This window comes from Balaenoptera borealis (genome assembly GCF_965194805.1).
Source record: "Balaenoptera borealis genome assembly, chromosome: 9".
Taxonomy (NCBI): Eukaryota; Metazoa; Chordata; class Mammalia; order Artiodactyla; family Balaenopteridae; genus Balaenoptera; species Balaenoptera borealis.
Genome location: NC_138873.1, coordinates 8,303,158 through 8,325,298, shown reverse-complemented (window position 1 = coordinate 8,325,298; position 22,141 = coordinate 8,303,158). Strand labels below are relative to the sequence as shown.

General features: G+C 47.0%; 1 pseudogene across 1 annotated transcript; it reads right to left on the bottom strand.

The window, feature by feature from the left end:
- Positions 1-9,291: 9,291 nt before the first annotated feature.
- Positions 9,292-21,535, bottom strand: LOC309635192 (coiled-coil domain-containing protein 86 pseudogene; annotated as a pseudogene). The gene is made up of 2 exons: positions 10,863-21,535; positions 9,292-9,348 (listed from the first exon to the last, which is right to left on the bottom strand). The product of its transcript is annotated as a coiled-coil domain-containing protein 86 pseudogene (transcript).
- Between the last annotated feature and the right edge of the window lie 606 nt (positions 21,536-22,141).

Sequence of the window (22,141 nt, the reverse complement as noted above, 5' to 3'; positions counted from 1 at the left end):
ATGGTAACAGCTTCTCCCAGTGGCAGAAAAGAGGCACAGATGTCTCTTTCCTCCCCTGAAGGGAACCTAAGGACAACAAAAGCTCCATCTTCCCTCTAGAATCATACAGGGGGCTGGGAATTGAGTTTGACACAGAGCGTGGAACTTTAGAAGACAAAGAACTGGAGTAGTTTTTTTTTTAATTGAAGTAGAGTTGATTTTCAATGTTGTGTTAGTTTCAGGTGTACAGCAAAGTGATTCAGTTTTATATATATCTATTCTTTTTCAGATTCTTTTCCATTATAGGTTATTACAAGATATTGAGTATAGTTCCCTGTGCTATAAGTAGGTCCTTGTTGTTTATCTATTTTATATATAGTAGTTGTGTATGGAGTAGTTATTTTTAAATACTGCACAATTTTTAAGCCCCTTCCATCTCATCCCCTGAAAATGTGTCTGGTCCCACAGCCAAGGGGCCAGCACATTCAGGGCTGTCTCAGCACACCTGGTTACTGAGGTGTCAGGGACCTAGGTCCAAGAGCTCTGGTCCTTGTGCCTGTGGACCCCCCCGCCTCCTGCCTTTCTGCCTTCCTTCCTCTTTCCTCTCCTCCCTCCTCCTGAACAGGCACCCCATTGTTTAGGGAGCTCATGTTTGCCAGAGGCTGAAACTACATCCTCTGCCCAGATTCGCTCTTTCTGCCAGCTGATGGTATGAAGATATTGCTAATATTTTATTGCCAGGTTTGAGTTAACATTAATGTCAAAAATATAGACAGCATGAGAACAATCATGCATATCTCCAGATACATCATATTATCTTTGGCATCAATTTTACTTAGGTGAAAATGAAACTCTTTTTTTTTTTTTTTTTTTTAATAACTCAGAGCTGGAAAGGGTCTCAGATCTCTTTTTTTTTTAAATTTTTATTTATTTATTTATTTATTTTTGGCTGTGTTGGGTCTTCGTTTCTGTGTGAGGGCTTTCTCTAGTTGCGGCAAGCGGGGGCCACTCTTCATCGCGGTGCACGGGCCTCTCACTATCGCGGCCTCTCTTGTTGCGGAGCACAGGCTCAGCAGTTGTGGCTCACGGGCCCAGTTGCTCCGCGGCATGTGGGATCCTCCCAGACCAGGGCTCGAACCCGTGTCCCCTGCATTAGCAGGCAGAGTCTCAACCACTGTGCCACCAGGGAAGCCCCCAATGAAACTCTTAATGGACACTGAGTATTCAGTTTGCTACTCATGTTATATGGCTATTCCTACACAGCCCAAATGAAGTATTGACCAATAACAGGGTTTATACTTGCTTAGAACACTTTAGAAGACTGAGGTCAAGTGGAGCATGGAAGACCCCTCACTAGTTAGTGCACACAACTAGTTATGGAACATCATAAACCCAAATCAGAGAAGCAGCAGTGGAAAGTCAAATGCATAACTGACTACAAAAGCAGAGTCAAGGGGACAAGCCAGAGCTGCTGATTGACAGGATAGTAAAGCCAGTATCCAAGAAAAGATTAGGATCCACTTTGGGAATCTGTGCTAAGCTGAAAACTGGAAGAATCAAACGACTTAACCAGAAATCCATGCAGCCCAACTGAACACCAGCAGAGAGAACGTCTTTAGTAAAAGACTGTTTTTGATGTTTTCAAATGTTGCCATTTATACCTTGCTACTAAAGAGCATTGGGTCTGGAATTTTGGATATTTGGCAACTATGGTTACATAATGTTTGCAGTTTTGCAGAGTCAATCCATTGTTCCATTATGTTTAAAACTATGCAAAAAATTATCAACAGAGTGAGGTTAATCTTGTTATTCAAACTAGAATGCTGTACTTTTCCATATTTACAGTATTCACCATGGAAATGGATGGACCGATAATCCTTGGGTAAACTGTTGACACCACCACTGGCTGGGAGATGTGGTTTCTTGCTCGAGAAAGAATATTTGGCTGACAAATGGTAAATGATGACCTTGCTCTCCTGGTTCAAACTTCCAACTAGATTTTTAACAACTTCCCAACCCAAATCCCATAGAAGAACCCCAGGAGTCTTCTATGCTTTATCCCAACTTTCAATTACTACCACTTACCCCATGAAGTCCTCCAGACGTTGCAAGGCCACAGAGATATGTAGACTGTGACTGCATTTATCTATTGGTTTCTTTTGTTTCAACGTGGTGGAGAGGTAAAGATGGCCCTGAAATCTGATGGGCCGTGAGAAGATAAGAAAGGAAACCCTCACCCCCTTCCACTGTCAAGGCTTCATGTTGTACTGCTCATGTGCTGGTGGATCGGGGGCAATGGGGCATATAACCGCACATCTCCAATAGAGTAACTCTGTGAGACTAAAACTGGGTCTTTATTGTAGACCCACTTTAAGTGAGAGAGTTCATGGAGTTCAAATTATTAATTCATTCAATAAATACTTAATGAGAGTTGATATCATGCTTGGTAATATTCTAGGTGCTAGAGATTCAGCAGCTAACATGAGAAAGTCCATCCCTCAATTGGGAGTATGTGATTAACAGATACACACTACCGTATATAAAATAGGTAAACAACAAGGATTTACTGTATCGCACAGGGAGCTATATCCAATACCCTGTAATAAACTGTAATGGAAAAGAATCTGAGAAAAAAGAATGTAGATATATACGTATACATATGTATAACCGAATCACTTGGCTGTACACCTGAAACTAACACAATATTGTATTAAAGAAAGAAAAAAAAAGAAATAAAGAAAGTCCATGCCTCAAGGAGATTATATTTCAGAATGTCTGTGGGAGAGGGCATAATGGGAGATAGAAAATGAACAAATAAACAAATGTACGTGTCAGCAGGTGATACCTACTGTGAAGGAAAATAAAATAGTGTTCAGGGGAAAAGAGTGACGGCTGACAGTGACTTTTTTTTTGAACGGGGTAGTCAGGGTAAGCCTCTGATTAGTGGTTATGCAAGCAGAGACTTAAGAAAGTATGGAAGGCGGCTGTGCTCCGCCAACATAGCCCTTGCCTTATCCCACCATAGGATTTCCTAACACTGCCTCATTCCCCTTCATTCCACAGCCGGTGCACAGCTCAGTTTAAGATACCCCACTACTCTGGGGCCAGAAAACAAAAACGGAACATTATTCACTATTAACTTCAAAAGCCACTGAGCCAGGCATAAAACAGAAAGGGTTTGAAAGGCGGGGTGATCTGGCCTCATCATTTCCCCTGCCTTCCCTCCTGGCATCCAGATTTGTTAACAATCCCTTGAGCTGGGAAGGGGGCAGAGAGTTGAGGATAAAGCAGGGGAGGAGGACGTGAGCAGGGAGTTCTGTGGCCAAGTGCTACTCGGCGGGAGCAGGGCTGCGGGGTCACCTGACGGAATCCCTCCTGAGATTTGGGGGATGCAAACTGGGGGTGCCCAGGAGCAGTGCTGTGCTTCCAGGATGCAGCCTGGAGAGCCCGGAAGTTCACTGTCCCTCCCAGGCACGTCAGAGCAGCTCCGGAGGCCAAAGTCAGGTCCAGGGAGCGTCTGTTCCTCCGGAGGGGTATGGGAAGATAGCATCTGGAAGTTTCCATGGGCCCAAGTGGAGCATGGGAATTGGGAGGGGTTGGGAGGGAGGAGGAAGAGGGAGAGAGAGAGAGAGAGAACAAGTGAACAAGCGCGCTGGTCACTGACCTGAACAAAGAGATGCAAATCAGCAGCGTGAGGGACCCCTCAGAGCTGTCGTAGGATCTGTGCTGACAGCTCGTCCAGTCAGCACGGGAAGGCCTCACACCTGGCATAGCCCATCTTGATGACAAGGACCAGACAGGGAAAGCTTCACCTGCACTTGCGTCCAGAAGCAGATGAAGAATGACGTGGGGACGTCCCCATACCCCACCTACTGGGCTCACGTGCACGTAACCCAGGAAGGGAAGGGGCAGGAACAATGAAGCTAAGACCAGCCGTGAAACCCACAACTGCGAAGAAATCTCTACATTTGACAGTGTTTCCCAGACACGCCTAGAAGAAAATCATGTCTGGATACGTTTAGTTTTTAACTGAATGGGGCTCAGAGCCAGAAATTTATCTAATTATTCTAATTATGAAAAGCTAAATTTTACCCACTCCAGTTTGCGACTGCGAAAATTAGTTCCTGCTACACAAAAATGAATCAGTCGATTCTGTGGGGATTTATAAGAGTGAGGCATGGACTTATATATAAAATAGATAGCTAGTGGGAAGCAGCCGCAGAGCACAGGGAGATCAGCTCGGTGCTTTGTCAGGCTTTGTCCAATGAGGATCCAAGCAAGACACGAGGTGGCCTTGAATGAAGCTGGGTGGTGGCCAGACAGCTCATTCAGACCATCTTCCTTGCTGGGGCTGAGGCCAGGTGCACACACAAGACGCTTGACCTGTTTCTCAACCATCCTGAGCTGCGATTCTGGTTTTCTGTGAAGCTCCTTTCACTCCCCAGCTTGGACATCCCATGTGACTCCTTGTCCCCTTAGGGTCCGTGCAATAAACTCTCATTTAGGCCTGTATCTTTTACGTAACCTCAAAGAGCATATGGATATACATTTGCACCAGCCAAATAAATGTAATATATAAGGCAACCAATAAAATACAAGTAAACCAACAAATAAAATACAAATCTGTTCTTGGCAGTTTGCCAGCGAAGCAATATCATTTGGGATCGTTAGGGGGTTTGTGGCTGTGTGTGTCACATTGTTTGTTAGACACTCTATTTTGCAGCGTACCAGGGGACGTCGTTAGCATCCTTTGTCCCCCCCCCATAGACCCCTCAGCAAACCCCTTCCCAGGAAGCCCCCTCTCCTCGGACGGAAGTGGACATCCGAGCGCACATCTGGGGACAGAAGTAGCCGCCCTGGAGGCCTGGGAGGAGCGGGGCCCCAGCAGCTATATCCTCTCCCGGAGCTAGAGCCCCAGCGCTGCTCTCCGCGTAGCACCTCCAGCTGCCGCAAAGAAATGGCAACACCCGACACACCGGCACGACGTTTGAAGTGGGTTTGGTCACCCGCAAAGACTTGTAAACTGTCCTGAGTGTGGGGATGAGGAGGGGATGGGGAGGGGGTGTCTTGGGGCTCACTCTTCTAGACAGGATTGCACTCCAGGAGCTGCCCAGAAGGGCAGTTTTGGGGGTGGAGGAGGCAAAGCCGGCCCAGGTTTGGAGACAGACCAGAGAGAGGACAGAGCCCTGCCAGGCACTGCCCAGGGAGGACGGTTTATTTAACTGGGGAGCAGTGTGTCTTTCAGAAACTTGATTCTTGTTCCTGAGCTAAAGCAGTTTCCTATAAATTTTCTTTTGTTGACTGGGTCTCATGAATTCCCTTTTAATCAGAGCCAACTTTCTTATCAGCAAAGTAGCTGAAAAGCTCCCCAGGTAGAGGCAGACCAGACAGCTGTAAAGAGCTGCCCCTTTGACACTTGGTGTTTACAAAGAGATTTAGAGACAAGATATGATCTTTTTTATGGTCTCTTTCCTGTTTTAATGAGAAAATGTTTTTTTGCAGTAAATGCACTCATCACTTAGTAATCCCACAAGCCTGGGATTGTATAACTAAATTCATTTTTTTGTGTCAATCATATACAGACTCTTTCAAGTTTGATGGAACAAGAGTGAGAAGAAGGGATGGTACAAAGGATCAAGATTACTTAAATGCATGTCTTTTGTGGGGGTTTTTTTCCTTTTCAAAAGGGAGGAACATTACAGAGTTCAGGAAGCTGTGAGCGCTCAAAGGATGCAAGATTGGTCAACTCCATAGGCAGGACATGGAGTAAAGCCCACAGGGGAGGTGTGACTGCTCCAGGCATAAGGAACAGCGTAAGCAAAGACCCTGGGAGAGGATGGAGCTCGGAGAATTCCGGGAGCAGAAACACGGCTGGAGCATCTCATCTCGAGAGCAGGGAGCAAGGAGAAGAGAGGGACGAGCTGGAACCGGAGAGGCTGGAAGGGACGAGACCACATGGGGCACCAGACGCCACAGCAAGGGTTTGCGGGTTTATTCTATGAGAAGTGGAAAGCACAAAATGGTTAAAGCTATACAACAGCGAGTGGGGAGGGTGGGAGCGTGGGGTGGGGTGTAATGGATTTCCATGCCAGCGTCTCCTTGGCTGCAGGAGAAAGGATTGGAGCCTGGGGACGCAGGGCAGGAGGGAGGTTTGGAGAGAGGACCCTGCAGTGTTGGTGCCAGAGCCTGGGTCCAGACTGGGGTGACTGGGAGGAAAGAGACACGGACCAGCCAAGAGACCAAGGGGGTGAAACTGAAAGGACTCAGTCATGGGCTGGGGCTGGGGAGCGCCAGAGAGGGAAGTGCCCTGGTGACTTCCTGTTACTAACAGAAAACGGTAATTTGTTCAAACTTTTGTTTACATTTGTATCAGTTTCCTAGAGCTGACTCAACACAATTCCTGCAAACCACCTGGCTTGAAAGAACAGAAATTTATTCTCTTGTAGTCCTGGAGACCAGGGTCAGGCTCTCCAGAGGCTCTAGGGGAGGAAGCTTCCTTGCCTCTCTTGCATCTGGTGTTGCCAGCAATGCTTGGCGTTACTTGGAGCTGCCTTACTCCAGTCTCTGCCTCTGTCTTCACGTGGACTTCTTCCTTCTGAGTGTGTTCTCTCTGTATCTAAATCTCTCTCTCCTTTTCTTATTAAGACACCAGTCATTGGATTTAGGATCTACCTTAACCCACAACGACCTCATCTTAACATGATTATATTTGCAGATACTCTTTCCAGATAAAATCACATTCCCAGGTACTGGGGATTAGGACTTCAGTATACCTTTCGGGAGAACACTATTCAATGCACTATATCTTAAGATAATACTCTGTCATGGCTGTTGATGTTCTATATAAACACAAAAGATGTGGATGGTTTCCCCGAATGCCTCAGTTGTCTTCATTATCGTATTACAACTTGTTGATTTTATGTAGCATGGTCAATTTCAGCAGCCCAACAAAGGAGTTCAGACTTGGTGAAATCCATATTATGAATTCATTTTATAGCTTACTAGTTTCTCCATTATTAAAGCCATTTCTCATTTTCCAAAAAAATATTTTGGTGGAAGTGTTCTATGGTGAATTTTATGGATGACTTTTACATTTTCCTTAAGGAAATACGGCTAAAAATCATAACTATCTTAAATGTGATCTCCAAAGATGATAGCCACAGAATTCTATTAAGAATATCATATGTGTGAAGGGTCTTATTGCCCTGGAAGAGAGCTTCATCGGTCCAAGTCCTTGGATTCTGGCAGAACTGACACACCCAAGCCATTGCTGAATTTGTGGCGGTTCATCTAGTGAAGAATACACACACACCCAAATGCATTTCAGTAAAGACAGCACCCCATGGTAAATATGATGCCTTTGAGGCAGAACCACTGTAAGTTTTACAGAGTTAAGTTATTGTGGCAAACCTCAGACTGTTGCAAATAGTTGTATATTTATCTGTGTACATATATGTTACTTTACCAGAAACAATGGACCTGAAAAATGACCCAATTTATTTTCCTAAATCCCCAGGAAAAATGGACAAGTTATTGTAATTTTTCCATTCCTACAAACATATGTATTTTGTATGTTTATATACCCAGAATATGCTTTTGAAGTTCAGGCATAACATTACTTGCCTTTGTTGCTTGGCCTACCCCATTTGTTATAGTCTACATGGCTGTCAGAGTTATATCAACAGACTTTCACCTTGCCCTGAGCCGAAATGCATAGATTATAGTTCAGCCTACAGAGAGACCTATTCATGCTCCTACTGGCTGTGATAAGTCAAACCTCCACGCCCCAGTGAGATCCCTACCAGCTAGCATTTGGGTTCCTCAGCCTTCTAAACATACCTCTGGGTCCCATGAAGTCTCGGACCTTGAATACAGTTGGCCCTTGAACAATGAGGGGGTTAGGGGCATCGAATCTCTGCACAGTCGAAAATCAAGTATAACTTTACAGTTGGCCCTCCATATCTGAGGTTCCACATCCTCAGATTCAACCAACTGTGAATCATATAGTACTGTGGTATGCATTTATTGAAAAAAAGCCATTATAAGTGGACCTGCACAGTTCAAACCCATGTCGTTCAAGGGTCAACTGTATTACCCCTATTTCAGCTATACAAATAAGCCTCTCAATCCCAACTTCCTTAAATGCCTCTAAACCTGATAAGTAGACCTATAGGTTAGCTCCACACCACTCTTTTTTTCCCCACCTTTGTCAAGATATGATTGACATATAATATTGTGTAAGATGTACAATGTGATCATTTGATACCTACAGATATATGTGTGTATATATATATTATGAAATGATTACCACAATAAGGTTAGCTAACATATCCATCACCTCGCGTAATTATCATTTTTTAATGGTGGTGGTGGTAACATTTACTTTTTACTCTCTTAGCAATTTTCGAGTATACAGTATTGTTAACTAGAGTCACCACGTTGGACAGTGCATCCCCAGAACTTATTCATATCATAACTGGAAGTGTGTACCCTTTGACGAACACCCCCATTTCCGCGCCCCCCCACCCACCCAATTCCTCTTGGAATTGGTTCCTGTGCTGGACATTTTCCCTTTAATCCTCTGAACTACTATCCAAATTGCTCTGTGCCCAGGGGGGCTGGGATCTATGAGCTGCTTCAGCATCTTCCCTTGCCCTCTGCTTACAGCCGCATTTATAAGCAGGAACTCAGAAGATGGGAGCTGAGCCACAGACGTCAGTGGCTTCCCCAAAGGCTGCAGCTTCCACCAGGTGACCCTCTTTCTCCCTCAGGAATCTGGTGAGCCTTTTACCCTTCTCCCTTCAGGCTTAAGGGGATAAAGTCTCCTTGCTGTATCTGGCCCCACTGTGCTTCACTGTTCCATGATGATTTTAGCTTACCCATATTTTTTGCAAATAATCACAGTATTAAAATTTCCTTAACTATCCCCATTTAATGTGCCATCTTTTCCTGCTGGGATGTTTGGCGTCTGCTTTACCCTTGAACTTGTTGCCGAAACACAGAGCTTGTTGGGATCATTTCTAAGGAACGTGATAGGTTGATATTCAAGTACTAAAATTTGCAAATGATTTACTTTTTTATGTAAATTAGAACTGATTCAGATGTATGCCTACAAGAGCCGCACTCTCCTTTGCGTTCTTCTACACTTTCTTGTGCAAGAGCGAAGGGGTGGAATCAGTGCAATCTAGCTAGGACACACTTTCTTGTGCAAGAGCGAAGGGGTGGAATCAAAGCAATCTAGCCGGGACTTGCTTGTGGGTGTGACACGCATGGGAGCATCATCTCGTGTCCTCCCCATATTTCTCTCTAGGCTCAATTCTCCAGCCTTGGATTCGCTTTCTGGTCGATGCCTTGTGCGCCCATCCCTCCCTGGATTAAAGAGGCCCTTAATGCATTTAGTGGAATGAATGGCTGAATGTCTAAACACCTGTCCCCCTCAGAGGGGGACACCTGTCCCTCAGCATGCCTTCCCCAGCCCAGCCCTTGTCTGTTAGCCACTGTAAATTACAGTCACATGTGGCTTCCTTTGTGCCTTTTCAGAAGACAGTGAGGGATACAGAGGAGAAGCCTCTGTTTAGAGAAGCCCTTCAACTGAACACACCCTGGGGAATTCCTTTGCCAACACTTCTGGGTTTGGGTGGGTTTCTGTCACAGGCTTTGCCTGGACCCATCAGATTCATCAGATTGAGGGAATTCCCCAAAACAAACAGCCTGGTGCCCTGGAGGAGTGTCTGGAACCATCATGAAATGTGGCAGTTGATTGGCAGGTAAGATATGATCTGTTATCCATGAAAATAAAAAGAAAGCCTGTGAGGAGAAGAGGAAGAAGGGAGACCAGACAACTCAGCAACGGAGGCAGAAAAACTCTCCCAAGCAGTCCGTCCGCAGCAATCCAGAAGAGCTTTCCCGTGTGAGTTCACCCTCTCACCACACAGAGAGGAGGCACAGATCACAGGAAAGTCAGAGATGGCCACAGTCTAGAGGCAGAGACGTGTTCTTTATTCCATATAAGTCACAAAACTGGGAGGTCTTTTTTCTTTCTTTTGCTAAGAGATCAACTTACAAATGGGTTTGGGGGAGGGAGTGGGTGAGCTTGGTCAGTTTGGTTGGAAGGTTTAGAAGCCAATTCTTCATACTCCATTTCCTCTTTGTAGAAAATCTGTTTCTGATCATCTGTTACTGATTTATTTAATAAAAATGAAGTTTAACAGTTACTTTTTTTTTTTTTTTTACATTTTATTTGTTTATTATGTTTTCTCCATCAGAATGAAAGATTCTGGAGGGCAGGGACTTTTGTCTGTATTCCCGGGTACCTAGAATTGTGCCTGTATACAGCAGGTGTTCAATAAATACTTCTGCTGTAGACTGGATGGCATGAGTGAATCAGATCCCTGGGGCTTCTGCAGAGTCTGGTACAGGAAAGGGGGAGCTAGATAGACCCTGCCCCCTGCAACCTCCCCATTTTAACCTCAAGTGTTGAAAAGTGGGGTGGAGCTGGATTCAGTCTCCTGGGTGACAGGGTCAGGGGGATGCAGAGGGACCCAAAATAGCCTTTGGGGAGGTGTGTGTGTGTGGGGAGGTGGGTTCCTGACTTCCGGCCTCCTGGCCTGGGTTAGACCCAGGACTCTGAGACAGGACATACATATTTTGGGGGGTCACCCTCCAGTCACCAGCTCCCTGAGGAACCAGAAATTACTCTTCGTGGTTTGAAGGCACTTGGAGGGGAGAGGAGTGGGGAGGGGAGAGGAGTGGGGAGGGGAGAGGAGGGGGGAGGGGAGGGGGAGGGGAGGGGAGGGGAGGGGAGGGGAGGGGAGGGGAGGGGAGAGGGGGAGGAGCGAGCTGACCCTCCTCCCTCCTCCAGTCTCTGCCGGGTCCCAGGCTACCTCTGGGTCTCTGCGCCACAGAGACCTGCCTGTGAGCCCTCTGGGAGGCTCAGAGCCCCCTCTCGAGTGGAGCCCCTGTTTTGGAGCCACGGAGCCGGAGTCCTGGGTCAGCAGAGGCGTGTGGCCAGTGGCCCGAGAGCTGCCGTGTGTGGCACGGCGGTTGGCCACAGAAGGCCTCGGCCATGCTGAGCTCGGAGCTGCTGCAGCTGGGCCAGCGGCCCGCTTCTCGGCGGAGCGCAGCTGCTGCTGCTTCGCTGGGCTTGGCGGGGTTTCGGGGCGCTTGGCGGGGTTTCGGGGCGCCTGGACGATCTCCGCCTTCCGCTCGTTCTCCGGGCGGCGTTTCGGGTTCTCGGCGCGGCGCTGCTGCTTCCCCTGCCGGCGCCGCTCTTTGTCCTCCTCCAGGTGCCGGGCGAAGTCCTCGGCCAGCTCTGTCTCCTGCGGGTCCTGCATCTTCCGCGGCCAGGATGTGCGCAGGGCCTTGTCCTGGACCATCTGGGAGACGCTCTTCTTTGAGCGGTCCTTCCACCCCCGCCCGGACCTGGGCTTCCCCTTCGGGACTTTAGGGACCTCCTCCTCCTTCTTCGGTTTCTTGGACGCTGGGGCCTGGGCTGAAGACCCTTCTCGCTTCTCTGGCCCGAGGCCGTCTCTCTCCGGCTGCCCGGCCGGCGGGGGCTTGCTGGGCTCACGCCGATCCCCTGGGGAGCCGGGCTCTGGGGTGTCAGCCCTGTAGTGGCTGAGAGGGCTCGGGACCCGGGTAGGGCTCTGGTGGCCCCGGGCCCGGCTGCAGCTGATGTCGGGGGGAACCCGCGGGCGGCTCCTCCTTAGTCTTGGGCAACTCCGAGTCCGCCTCTTCTTGGTCCTGGGAAAACTTCGGCGACTCCCTACTTGGCTTTGGCTGAAGCCGGAGGGATTCAGGACTCGATTCCGGCTGTCTTTGGGGCGACTCCAGGCCTGGGTCTCGCTGACGCTGGGGGGACCCTGGGCCCGGCTCTGGCCGCTTTCGGGGGGACCCCAAGCCTGCCCCCTCCCGTAGACTGGGTGGTCTCGGGCTTGTCTCCGGCTGATGGTTGGGAGACCCCAGGCCGGGTGGCCGCACCCTCCGAGGAGACCCGGGCTCCCTCTTTTCTTCTGGGTTCGACTCGAGCTCCACAAGGGCCCGTCTGGCCCGCAGAACTGCGGTGGGGTTCTCGGGGGACTCAGGCTTTAGGCCTTCCAGCCGCCGGCTGCACCTCCGCAGCATATCCATGGCCTGGCCAGAGTTTCTAAATCTAACAGTTACTTTTAAAATCTTACAATTATACAATCAGATCCATAATTACTAATTAACATGAGATTTTTGAAGATGCATGGTAACTAAATAACCCCTTTAGGATTTTAAGGCATTATATGCGACTATATTTTTTAAAGGCCTCTTTTGGCATAATATGAGTATTTCTGGTACCCAGTTTTATCGGACTAACCCATATAAAGGGATTTAAAGCGAATGAAGAATCCATAAAAGACATATGAAGAGAATGGGAAACACACCCAGTGCTTAAACAGCTAACATGAAAGAGACTATTTTATTATATGTATTCTGGAAGATAATATCATAAAGGGTTTTTCAGGCAGTAAAAAAAAAAAAAAAGACAAAAAGCAGTAGAGCTCTTTCTATAAATAAAATCTTGCACATACCCACAGCATGTAAAACTGAGGAAGGTCCTCCTATTGGTGCCCAGATGGGGCCCAGGTCCAGCTGCCATCCCCCACCCCTCTGAGGTCCCGACTTGGAATCCCCAGCACTCTACAGGATAGAGTGTGGAAACCTCTAGAAGCTCCTGCTCCGCTGTTCTCCATATGCATTCAGAAGTCCATGAGTAAATGGATTTAAAATGTGAGAGGAGAAACGTTAGACGCCATAAAGGATTTTCAAAGCATTGAACTGAAGGCCCCAAACAGAATTCCAGTGGCTTCTAATTGTTGATAAAAGGAAGTACAAAAAGCATCCCCTTTAAGGCCACTCATGATCTGGGGTCAACCTCTCTCTCCAGCCCAGTCTTCCACCATCCAGCCCTGCACCTTGTACCGTGCTGTAACCCTCCGCTGTCCTGTCTGCACCCACCTGTGGCACTGAAATGGGGAGAGTCTGAATGGGATGCACTGTAAGAATTACATTGAATTTTGAAGATTTAGTGTGAATAAGGAACGTAAGTATCTCAATAATCTTGATATTGGTGGCATCACATTTTTTTTTTTAAAGATTTATTGGTTGATTGATTGATTGCTATGTTGGGTCTTCATTTCTGTGCTAGGGCTTTCCCTAGTTGCGGCAAGTGGGGGCCACTCCTCATCGCAGTGCGCAGGCCTCTCACCATCGCAGCCTCTCCCGCCGCGGAGCACAGGCTCCAGACGCGCAGGCTCAGTAGTTGTGGCTCACAGGCCCAGCCGCTCCGCAGCACGTGGGATCCTCCCAGACCAGGGCTCGAACCCGCGTCCCCGAATTAGCAGGCAGACCCTCAACCACTGCGCCACCAGGGAAGCCCGGCATCACATTTTTGATATATTGGGTTAAACAAAATATATTACTAAAATTACTTTTACCTGCTTCTTTCACCTTTTTTAGAAAAATGTAGCTGTTAGAAAATGTACCTTACATATATTGCTTGCATTTGTGGCTGCTTCCAGCCAGTGGTCTGGCTGGTAACACAGGTGGCCCTTCTGGGGCGTCCACGGGCAGTGGGGGGGGGGGACCGTAGAGAACCAAAGTACGTGCCCCTAGTGAGGCAGAAATGTGGGCCCAGTTGTCTCTAGGTCTCCCGAGTTTATAAAAAGACGTTGGACATCTGGTTGTAAATGTGTGTGGGGAATGAGTTGTTCATGAGTGTGCATGAATTTTCCAAACTTTTAAAGGTTGGCAACTATTCCATAATTTTAAAAACTAATCTAGCACAACACTGTTCAAGCCAAACAAAATATGTCAGGAGCCAGACCTGGCCCACAGACCGCCAGTATGTGCGATGCTCTTCACTCTTTCCATCTTCACAAGGACTGTGCGTCTAGCTGCTTTGCCCCACGTCAGTTGGGAGGGCTTCCCAGGCCGGTTCCCATATCTTCCCATCCCCAGCATCGCATCTGTAGCACCAAATATGCTAGGCAGATGATTGTTAAATGACTAAATGAATGAATGTGTTCTGGAATCTTCTTACTTGGAGGTTCTTCAATGGGAAATATTTTTTCTGGGGTCTGAGTTGTGGTCCTGCCCTGAAGGGAAATGGGCAACCAGCTACTTTACCTCCCAAGACCCTTCTCATTTGAACAAACACTGCAGAACATCCATTTCTTGGAACAAAAGGAGTTCCTGAAGGTTCTTTTTGTGTTAGTGTTGAAAATATTTTAAAAAGTCAGAGAGTGTGTTATTCCTCCAGCTCCATTCTTCTTTCTCAAGATTGTTTTGTGTTTCCATACACATTTAAAAATTTTTTGTTCTAGTTCTGTGGAAAATGCCATTGGAAATTTGATAGGGATTGCATGGTATCTGTAGATTGTCTTGCAAAGTACGGTCATTTTAACAATACTGATTCTTCCAATCCAAGAACACGGTATCTCTTTCCATCTCTTTGTGTCATCTTCAGTTTCTTTCATCAGGGTCTTATAGTTTTTGGAGTACAGGTCTTTTGCCTCCTTAGGTATAGAAAAGTATAGGTAACCCTTCCCTAAAAGGTCATAAAATTATTATACATCCATGTTTACTAAATAATTAACCTCTATTTTGTAAACCGTAAGAATCACAATTCTCAGATCATTTATATGAGAATATCAAGAATGCCTCTGAATTCTTGCAATCTGTATTTTGAGCTAGGACCATACGGTGCATTGTGAAAGGATTTATTTAGACGATGTGTGAACTTAATATATGTTAATTAATAAAGCTGAATAGTTTTTAACATGTTTTTTGAAAAGTTGAAACTGAAATACTGGATTGATTGATTGATTGATTTATGCCTGTGTTGGGTCTTCGTTTCTGTGCGAGGGCTTTCTTTAGTTGCGGCAAGCGGGGGCCACTCTTCATCGCGGTGCGCGGGCCTCTCACTGTCGCGGCCTCTCCTGTTGCGGAGCACAGGCTCCAGACGCGCAGGCTCAGTAGTTGTGGCTCACGGGCTTAGTTGCTCCGCGGCATGTGGGATCCTCCCAGGACAGGGCTCGAACCCGTGTCCCCTGCATTGGCAGGCAGATTCTCAACCACTGCGCCACCAGGGAAGCCCGGAACTTAATTTTTAAATGAGTTTTACCTGGAGCCACAGGACCTGGGGCAGCTTCCGCGCTCCTCAGGGCCGGGGTTTAGGTGCATCAGTGGAGGAAGTGACTTCGTGTCCTGGTCTGTGAGCGGCCAGGTGCCCCCAGGCTGTGTGTGGCTGGCGGTGAACCCAGGTTGCTCAGGAGTCCACGCAGATTGGAGTGTTCTGCACCCCCTGCACCCTGGGTCATCGGATCCCGGTGAGAACAGGTGGACTTACACAGCCATACGCTTGCCAACATCCTATTTTAATAGTAACATATACACTACAACATTTCAGAACTCCTGGAGGTTTAAATTCTTCAGACGGTTTTTTTTTTCAATCTAGTGATTTACAATGTAACCACTGAAGTGTTAACCTTACATTTCTGAGCCCCACGGCACAGTCACTTCCCTCACTGTCCTGAGTCCGTGAGAGGAGGAGCTGATACCCAGGCAGAGACACCGGCCGCGTGGCCCGAACGGTGCAGGAGGTGCAGAACACTCCGACCTGCGTGGCCTCCTGAGCAACCTGGCGGCTCGCTGCCTGCGTTTCGGTACTGCGCCAACACAATCAACTTTTGAATTTGAAAACTTTGCAGTTTTCAAGTAACAACAATAAACATCAATCAAAAATCCTAAGTACTTTACATCACCATGTGGGAAGCCAGCCAAAGTACCTACCAGGAAAACCTGGAGAAAAATAAGAAAATGGGCAAAAAAAGAGAAAATTAAAAACGGCTCTCTCTAGGAATGAAAAGGTAATCTAGGAACTTGAAAACGCGACTGCTGAGTACGCTTGAGAAAAGATTTGTCTTTCCAGTTACCAGCACATTGATCTTGGGCTCTGCATTTACTAAGTTCCTTCCAAAACCTTGCATGGACCTCAGCAACACGGTCACAAGATCACGTGTTTTTGGTAAAGTGCACACAAGTAGGATATTTTGGCTGCTCATGGCCAAGACCGTTGTCTCTCTGCCCTTCAGCTACCCCCTTTGTCATATCTCCCCCCATATCACGTGGAACTGGAAATTCAGCGGGCCTGTGGGTGATCTGTCTAAAGAGAAGTTGAGTTGAGCTTAGTGTGATACATACATGTGTATCATTTCTCTCTCTCACACACACACACGTATATAAATATATCTCACAGCCGTTTCCACGCACAATTACATCATTGCCAGCTGATGTAGGAGCAGCTTCCAGGAATTCTCCTGCCTCCCCCCTGCTGAGTCCCCCAGGTCAGACACAGATGTACAAAGACTCAGGAATTATTGCAACATGAATGTGAGCTCCAGTGCCTGACCCTGGATGCTTGTGAGCAGTGGAGGAGAAACAAGGTTCAAATGTACAGAATCAGAAGTTACCCCACAGAAGTTCCTCCAGCATCAGGAACGAGAATTGGAAGCAGAGGATTTAGTTCTCCTTGATGCCTACTCAGAATTAAAATTCTCTCTTACCAGGATTATACTGCATAACGCAGTGTGTGGAATTGTAAATACGTTGTGCAGCTTTGTTCTTCTTTGTTGGGAACAGTGCAGAATAGAATTGATCAGAGCTCCTGTGTTCAGCGATAAAGACGCAGACGTAGAGAATGGACTTGAGGATACGGGGAGGGGGAAGGGTAAGCTGGGACGAAGTGAGAGAGTAGCACTGACATATATACACTACCAAATGTAAAATAGATAGCTAGTGGGAAGCAGCTGCATAGCACAGGGAGATCAGCTCAGTGTTTTGTGACCACCTAGAGGGGTGGGAGGGAGGCTCAAGAGGGAGGGGATATGGGGATAGATGTATACACATAACTGATTCACTTTGTTATACAGCAGCAACTAACACAACATTGTAAAGCAATTATACTCCAATAAAGATGTTAAAAAAATAAAAGTAAGGAGAAAAAAAAAAAGAACTCTTGTGTTCAGAGGGCATGAACTTGCAGCAGGAATCCAAAAAGTTGAGTGTGTCCATAACAGTCCCTAGGGAAAGGAAGATTGATAGAGATTTTCCCAAGTTTGATAATGATCCAAAAACTTTACACGACATCATCAAAAATGAGTTGAGAAGCTAAAGGAAACTTTTCTAAACTATCAGATGGTAAAACAACCAAGCTCAAAAGAAGATTGAAGTAGCTTTTCATTTTCTCTACAAAAAAATAGCATAAAATTGTTGCTATATGAAGAGGTGATCAGGGTATGCAGCCAAGTGTCAAGTGCTCCCTTCGGCAGCACATATACTAAAATTGGAACGATACAGAGAAGCTGTTTTGTTCATGGATGTGTCCTCAGAGGCCTAGAGCAAGGCCTGGCACACAGTAAGCATTCAATAAATGTCTACCGAATGAATGACCTCCAAAAAAAAAAAAAAAAGAATATGCAGCCAAAAAAGTAGGAAAAGGGTATTACAGTCAGGCAGCTAATTAATAAAAATAGTATGATATTTTTCTAGGTCTAGACAGCTTTTTATTTGACAGCTTTTTAAAATTTGTAACATACTGTGGCTTATCTTCTCATTCCAAATTAATATTTTCACTATGTACCTAATTTCATGTTAAAATTTTTATATTCTTTTTCTTAAAGAGGACAACTCCCAAATTGTGTAAGCTTCAGGCCCCACGAAACGAGATCCGCCCCTGCCCTTGGGTGAAAGTGGAGATGACATTCAAGAGAAATGTGAGACACACATTTTCCTACTGGCGGAGGAGGAAAAAAATAAGGTAAAAAAAAAAAAAAAATCCTAATGACACAATAACTGAAGCAGGAAAATTTGAAAATGGCTAAAATTCAGCAAAGAAAAATGAATCCTCTAGCCTATAGGTCTGCAACCTCCCTCCTCAGCAGGTTTTCTTCCAGCAGCAAGAGCATCCCCAGGGTTCAGCCTGGATTTCAAGCACTGAACAGGCTTCCAGAACATGTCCACTGAATGTCCTAATTCAGAACCTGCCTCCCCCGCCCCTTGCAAGACCTCAGCCTGGCCCCTGGAGCTCCAGGCCAGATAATGAAATCCAGCCTCTGCCTTGTAGCCCTCAAAGATGGCTCATTCCCATAGGTAGATGCTGTTCCCCATGAATGAATGGGAAGCAATAGACTCAGGGTCTCAGGGCCTTACGATTTGTGTCTCTTCTACCCACCATGAGGATGAAGTTGTCCTGAGCCACTGATGCTCTATTCCATCGCTGGTTGTGCAAGGAGCAACCATGTTAAGCACAAAGTATCCCTTCCAGCCCAGGCCCTGTCAATACATACTTGACCCACTCATACATCATGTACTGTTTGATTTGCTCATGCAGACAGAAACGGAAACGGGCTTCCTGTCAAGACCAAAGCTTTCCCTCTCCCCAGCCCATCTCACTTGCTACTGGTCCTCATTTGAACTTGGTCTTGTCTTGCTAACTCTAGACTGTGGCTCTGACATCAGCTTCTGGCCTCTCTTCCGTCTTGGCAACTCTTCAGACTCCATTCCTGGCTTGGGAACCCTGGTTTTGCTGTGCTTAGTCTGCCTTCCTGCTCCCTCTCCACCCAGAAACAAGACCATAGGGCCCCACAGAGGTCCCTGCACCTCACAGAATCTCCCAGTCTCTGCCCTCTGCTCCTTCTCTGTGCCCTTGGCCTTGCTCATGCTGCAATCTTTGTTCCCAGGCCCTTCCTATTCTTCTTTCTCTGCCTGTTTGATTTTGAACGTTGATTCTGGGCTCTGGGTCGGCAGCCACGTCCCTCCTCCATGCTTGGCTAGCTCCCAGAACCCAGGCCAAGGCCAGATCCCTGGAGACCCACTGCCAAGGAAAGGAAGTTGAGCACAGGCAGTCCAGTTTTGCTTTTTCCCTGTGTCTGAACTTTCCTGTTGCCTCAGATGAGCACACCCACACTCTAGACCCTACTCCACAGAATTTCGCTGACTCACCCTTTCCAACGGTGGGATGAGGACATTGGCAACTAAGTTTATCAGGATAGAAGGGTTGGGAGTTATCTGGCCCAACACTAAGTCTGGAGCTATGACATCACCAGCGCCCTGGAGGACCCAGTTTTGTTAATCCCTAGGTTCACCCAGCTCACTTCCCTCCTTGTCTAGAAACCAACCAGCTTCCCAAGACCAAAAACACGATATGCAAAAACTTTCAGGAGATTATGCGTGCTGCAGGCCTCATTGTCTGATTTAAGCTTTGTCTAGGAACCTCTGTGTAATGGCCAAGCCTGAGAACGTGGTCACACATGTGCATCCTTTCATCGTTCTTCATTTCCAGGTAGTGATGTATTTTTATGGTTTTTCAGAATGAGGAGGTACAAATGACTGGTGTAGTAAAGAAAACCTTCCAAACAGTTTATATTTAAAATAAACTTAATCCAAACACTTTGTTATAAAGCAAATTAAGCAGAAAAAATATTTTTGACAACAAAAAAAATGTGGGTAATTTCCTAAACACAGCATTATGTTCATTGCCGAAAGGTGTTTCGGTGTTTCATCAAACCTTGTAGCTATGTCAGAACTTGCAACATCAAGAAGGCAACTTAGAAGGGAGTGTCCATCAGGTACCATATCTGAGAAGTTAAGCTAAAAAGGCTGATAAAGAATTAAGATGAGATAATTCCAACTTCAAACTTTGAAATATCCAAATTCTCCACTTCAGCTGCATTCCAACCAAGTGAAACGTATTGAGAAATTAGGTCTCGGTCTTCATGAGACAGAGTAAAGCTGAGAAGTATGGAGTGACAGGAGGTAGCAACTTCCTGGATGACAAACTTCCCCTGAGCTTTCTCCAGACTCTCATGGTGATGGGTCTCATCTGGAATTGCCACCAGTCATGAACAGATACCAAAAGATCACACCTGGTAAAAGGACCACAGGCCAAAGTGACGTAGCCAGCATGGGTTGGCCTGGATTTTGTCCCATGTTCTACCCCGAATTCCTTTTGAAACAGTGATCCTGTGTGAGGCATGGCTGTCCTCCAAAGACTTCAGATTTAGAAGTTGTATGATATTCCCTCAAATCTTGTTCTTTGCTCCTGTTACTAACTCATTTTGAACTGATTATACATTAATTGCTATAAGCCTTTCTTGAACAGTTGCGTACCATGTCTAATCGCCCTTGTAGACATATGAGGGCTCTGAGGTTCTGGTTCCACTTGGGATATGATGTCCCCAAACCCAGAACTGAGCACGGGGTGGTTGCAGGGGATGGGGAGCAGCCCTTGATCACCAGATGCAATGTAAAGAGCCAGTGGAAGTCAACTGCATTTGGACAAACTAAAATCAAAGACAGGCCCATGGTCCAGCGGAGTCACTGACCCAACAAGGAAGGCAGGGAGGCAGGGTCCAGGTAATGGGATGACAATGAGGGTAGAGGTGGGTTCTGAGCAAAGGGTGAGAAGCGTAGTTTTAGCAGATAAATACTTCACAGGCAACTTCTCCAATAACCAGTCTCTTCTAAGCTCATCAACCTGTGACTATAAAATAAATTTGTCTTCCTTTTAATAGCATATTTTCACTGTAGTTATTCCCTGGTGCCCTAACTGCCAGTAGTAGTATCTCCCAATTACATCTTCCCAGATATTTTTTGGGCACTACCTATATTGGTTTATCTGTTCTTGCATAACAAATAATCACAGACTAGCAGTTTAAAAAACACACATTTATTATGTCACAGGTTCTGTGAGTCAGGAATCTAAGCATGGTTTAATTGGGTCCTCTACCTCAGGGTCTCCCACAGGCTGCAATCAAGTTGTCAGCCAGGGCTGGGGTCTCATTTGAAGGCTCCACTGGGGAAGGATTCATACTCAAGGTCAAGTGGTTGCTGGCAGGGTTCAGTGCCCTGCTGACTGTTGTGCTGACAGAGGCCACCTCAGTTCCTGCCACATGGGCCTCTCCAACATGGCTTCTTGAGGGCAAGTCAAGAATGCAATAGAGTCTGCTAGCAAGACAGAATCACAACCTTATATAACCTGCTCAGAGAGGAGACTCGCCGTCACCTTTGTTCTCTTCTCTCGGTTAGAAGCAAGTCAGTCAAGGGGATGGATTGCATAAGAGTGTAAGTGCCAGGGTCATCGTGGGCCATTTTTGAAGCTGCCTTCTACATCCCACCACCAGAATGAGTTGCTAAGGCCCCCTGGCTTCTTCCCTGGCTCCCACTGCTGCCTTGGTTGCTGGTGGCCCCAGGGAGACCACACTAATGCTCACGCTCCCCACAGCAAGAGTGAGACAGGAGTCTGTCCACGGTGACACTTTACCAAGAGCCCTTGGGATTAGGAAAGCACAGCTCAGAGAGTGGCCCACAGCTGCTCCTGGAGGGTGTGCTCTCAGGGTCCAGACACAGGCCCCAGCGTGACCCCAGGGGTGCCCTACCAGACAGCCCCCACCTGGATCCCAGCCCACAGCCACGCGGCAGGCCCTGGATCCCACCCAACGCCAGAACTGCCGCAACTCTCCTTCGCTCACAGCCTTCTTTCCCCAGATGTCCAACCCCAGGATTCACCTTTCCTCTGATGACCGGGTTGGGCACACCCATTCCCTTCCAGTGCAAAGTCCCTTCCCACCTAAAGTGTGTGGTCCGGCTCCATGGTCTCAACAGGACATTCACGGTCCATCAAACACTCCAGAGCAAGAAAGTCCAGAATCATCCACCACCCATTCCTGCAGTGCTACTTATTCAGTCTTAGAAAACACCATGCAGAAGACATAAACCTCCAGCCCAGGGTGTGAGCCACACCGTTCCCATCCTTCCCGTACTTTTCCGTCCAGGGTCAGGGGAAGAGAAGATCAGCCAGATGTTCCCACTGCCTTTGTCTTTAGCTCCCAAGTTCTTGGGAGCAAGTGCTTGGGCACACACACCCCTAAGAACAATAATGCTCGGGCATAAGACAGCCCAGCTATGGGGGCAACGGCGCCAGTGATGTGCTCAGATGATATTGTTGAACACAGCATCTCAGCCTGGAGCATCTTTGTTTGGGTTACGTTGCTGCATTCAGGGTTTCCTCTGGGCAATGGGTAGGCAGTCTTTCTGTGACCAAATGTCTCTAATAGAGATATTCTGATCTCTACCT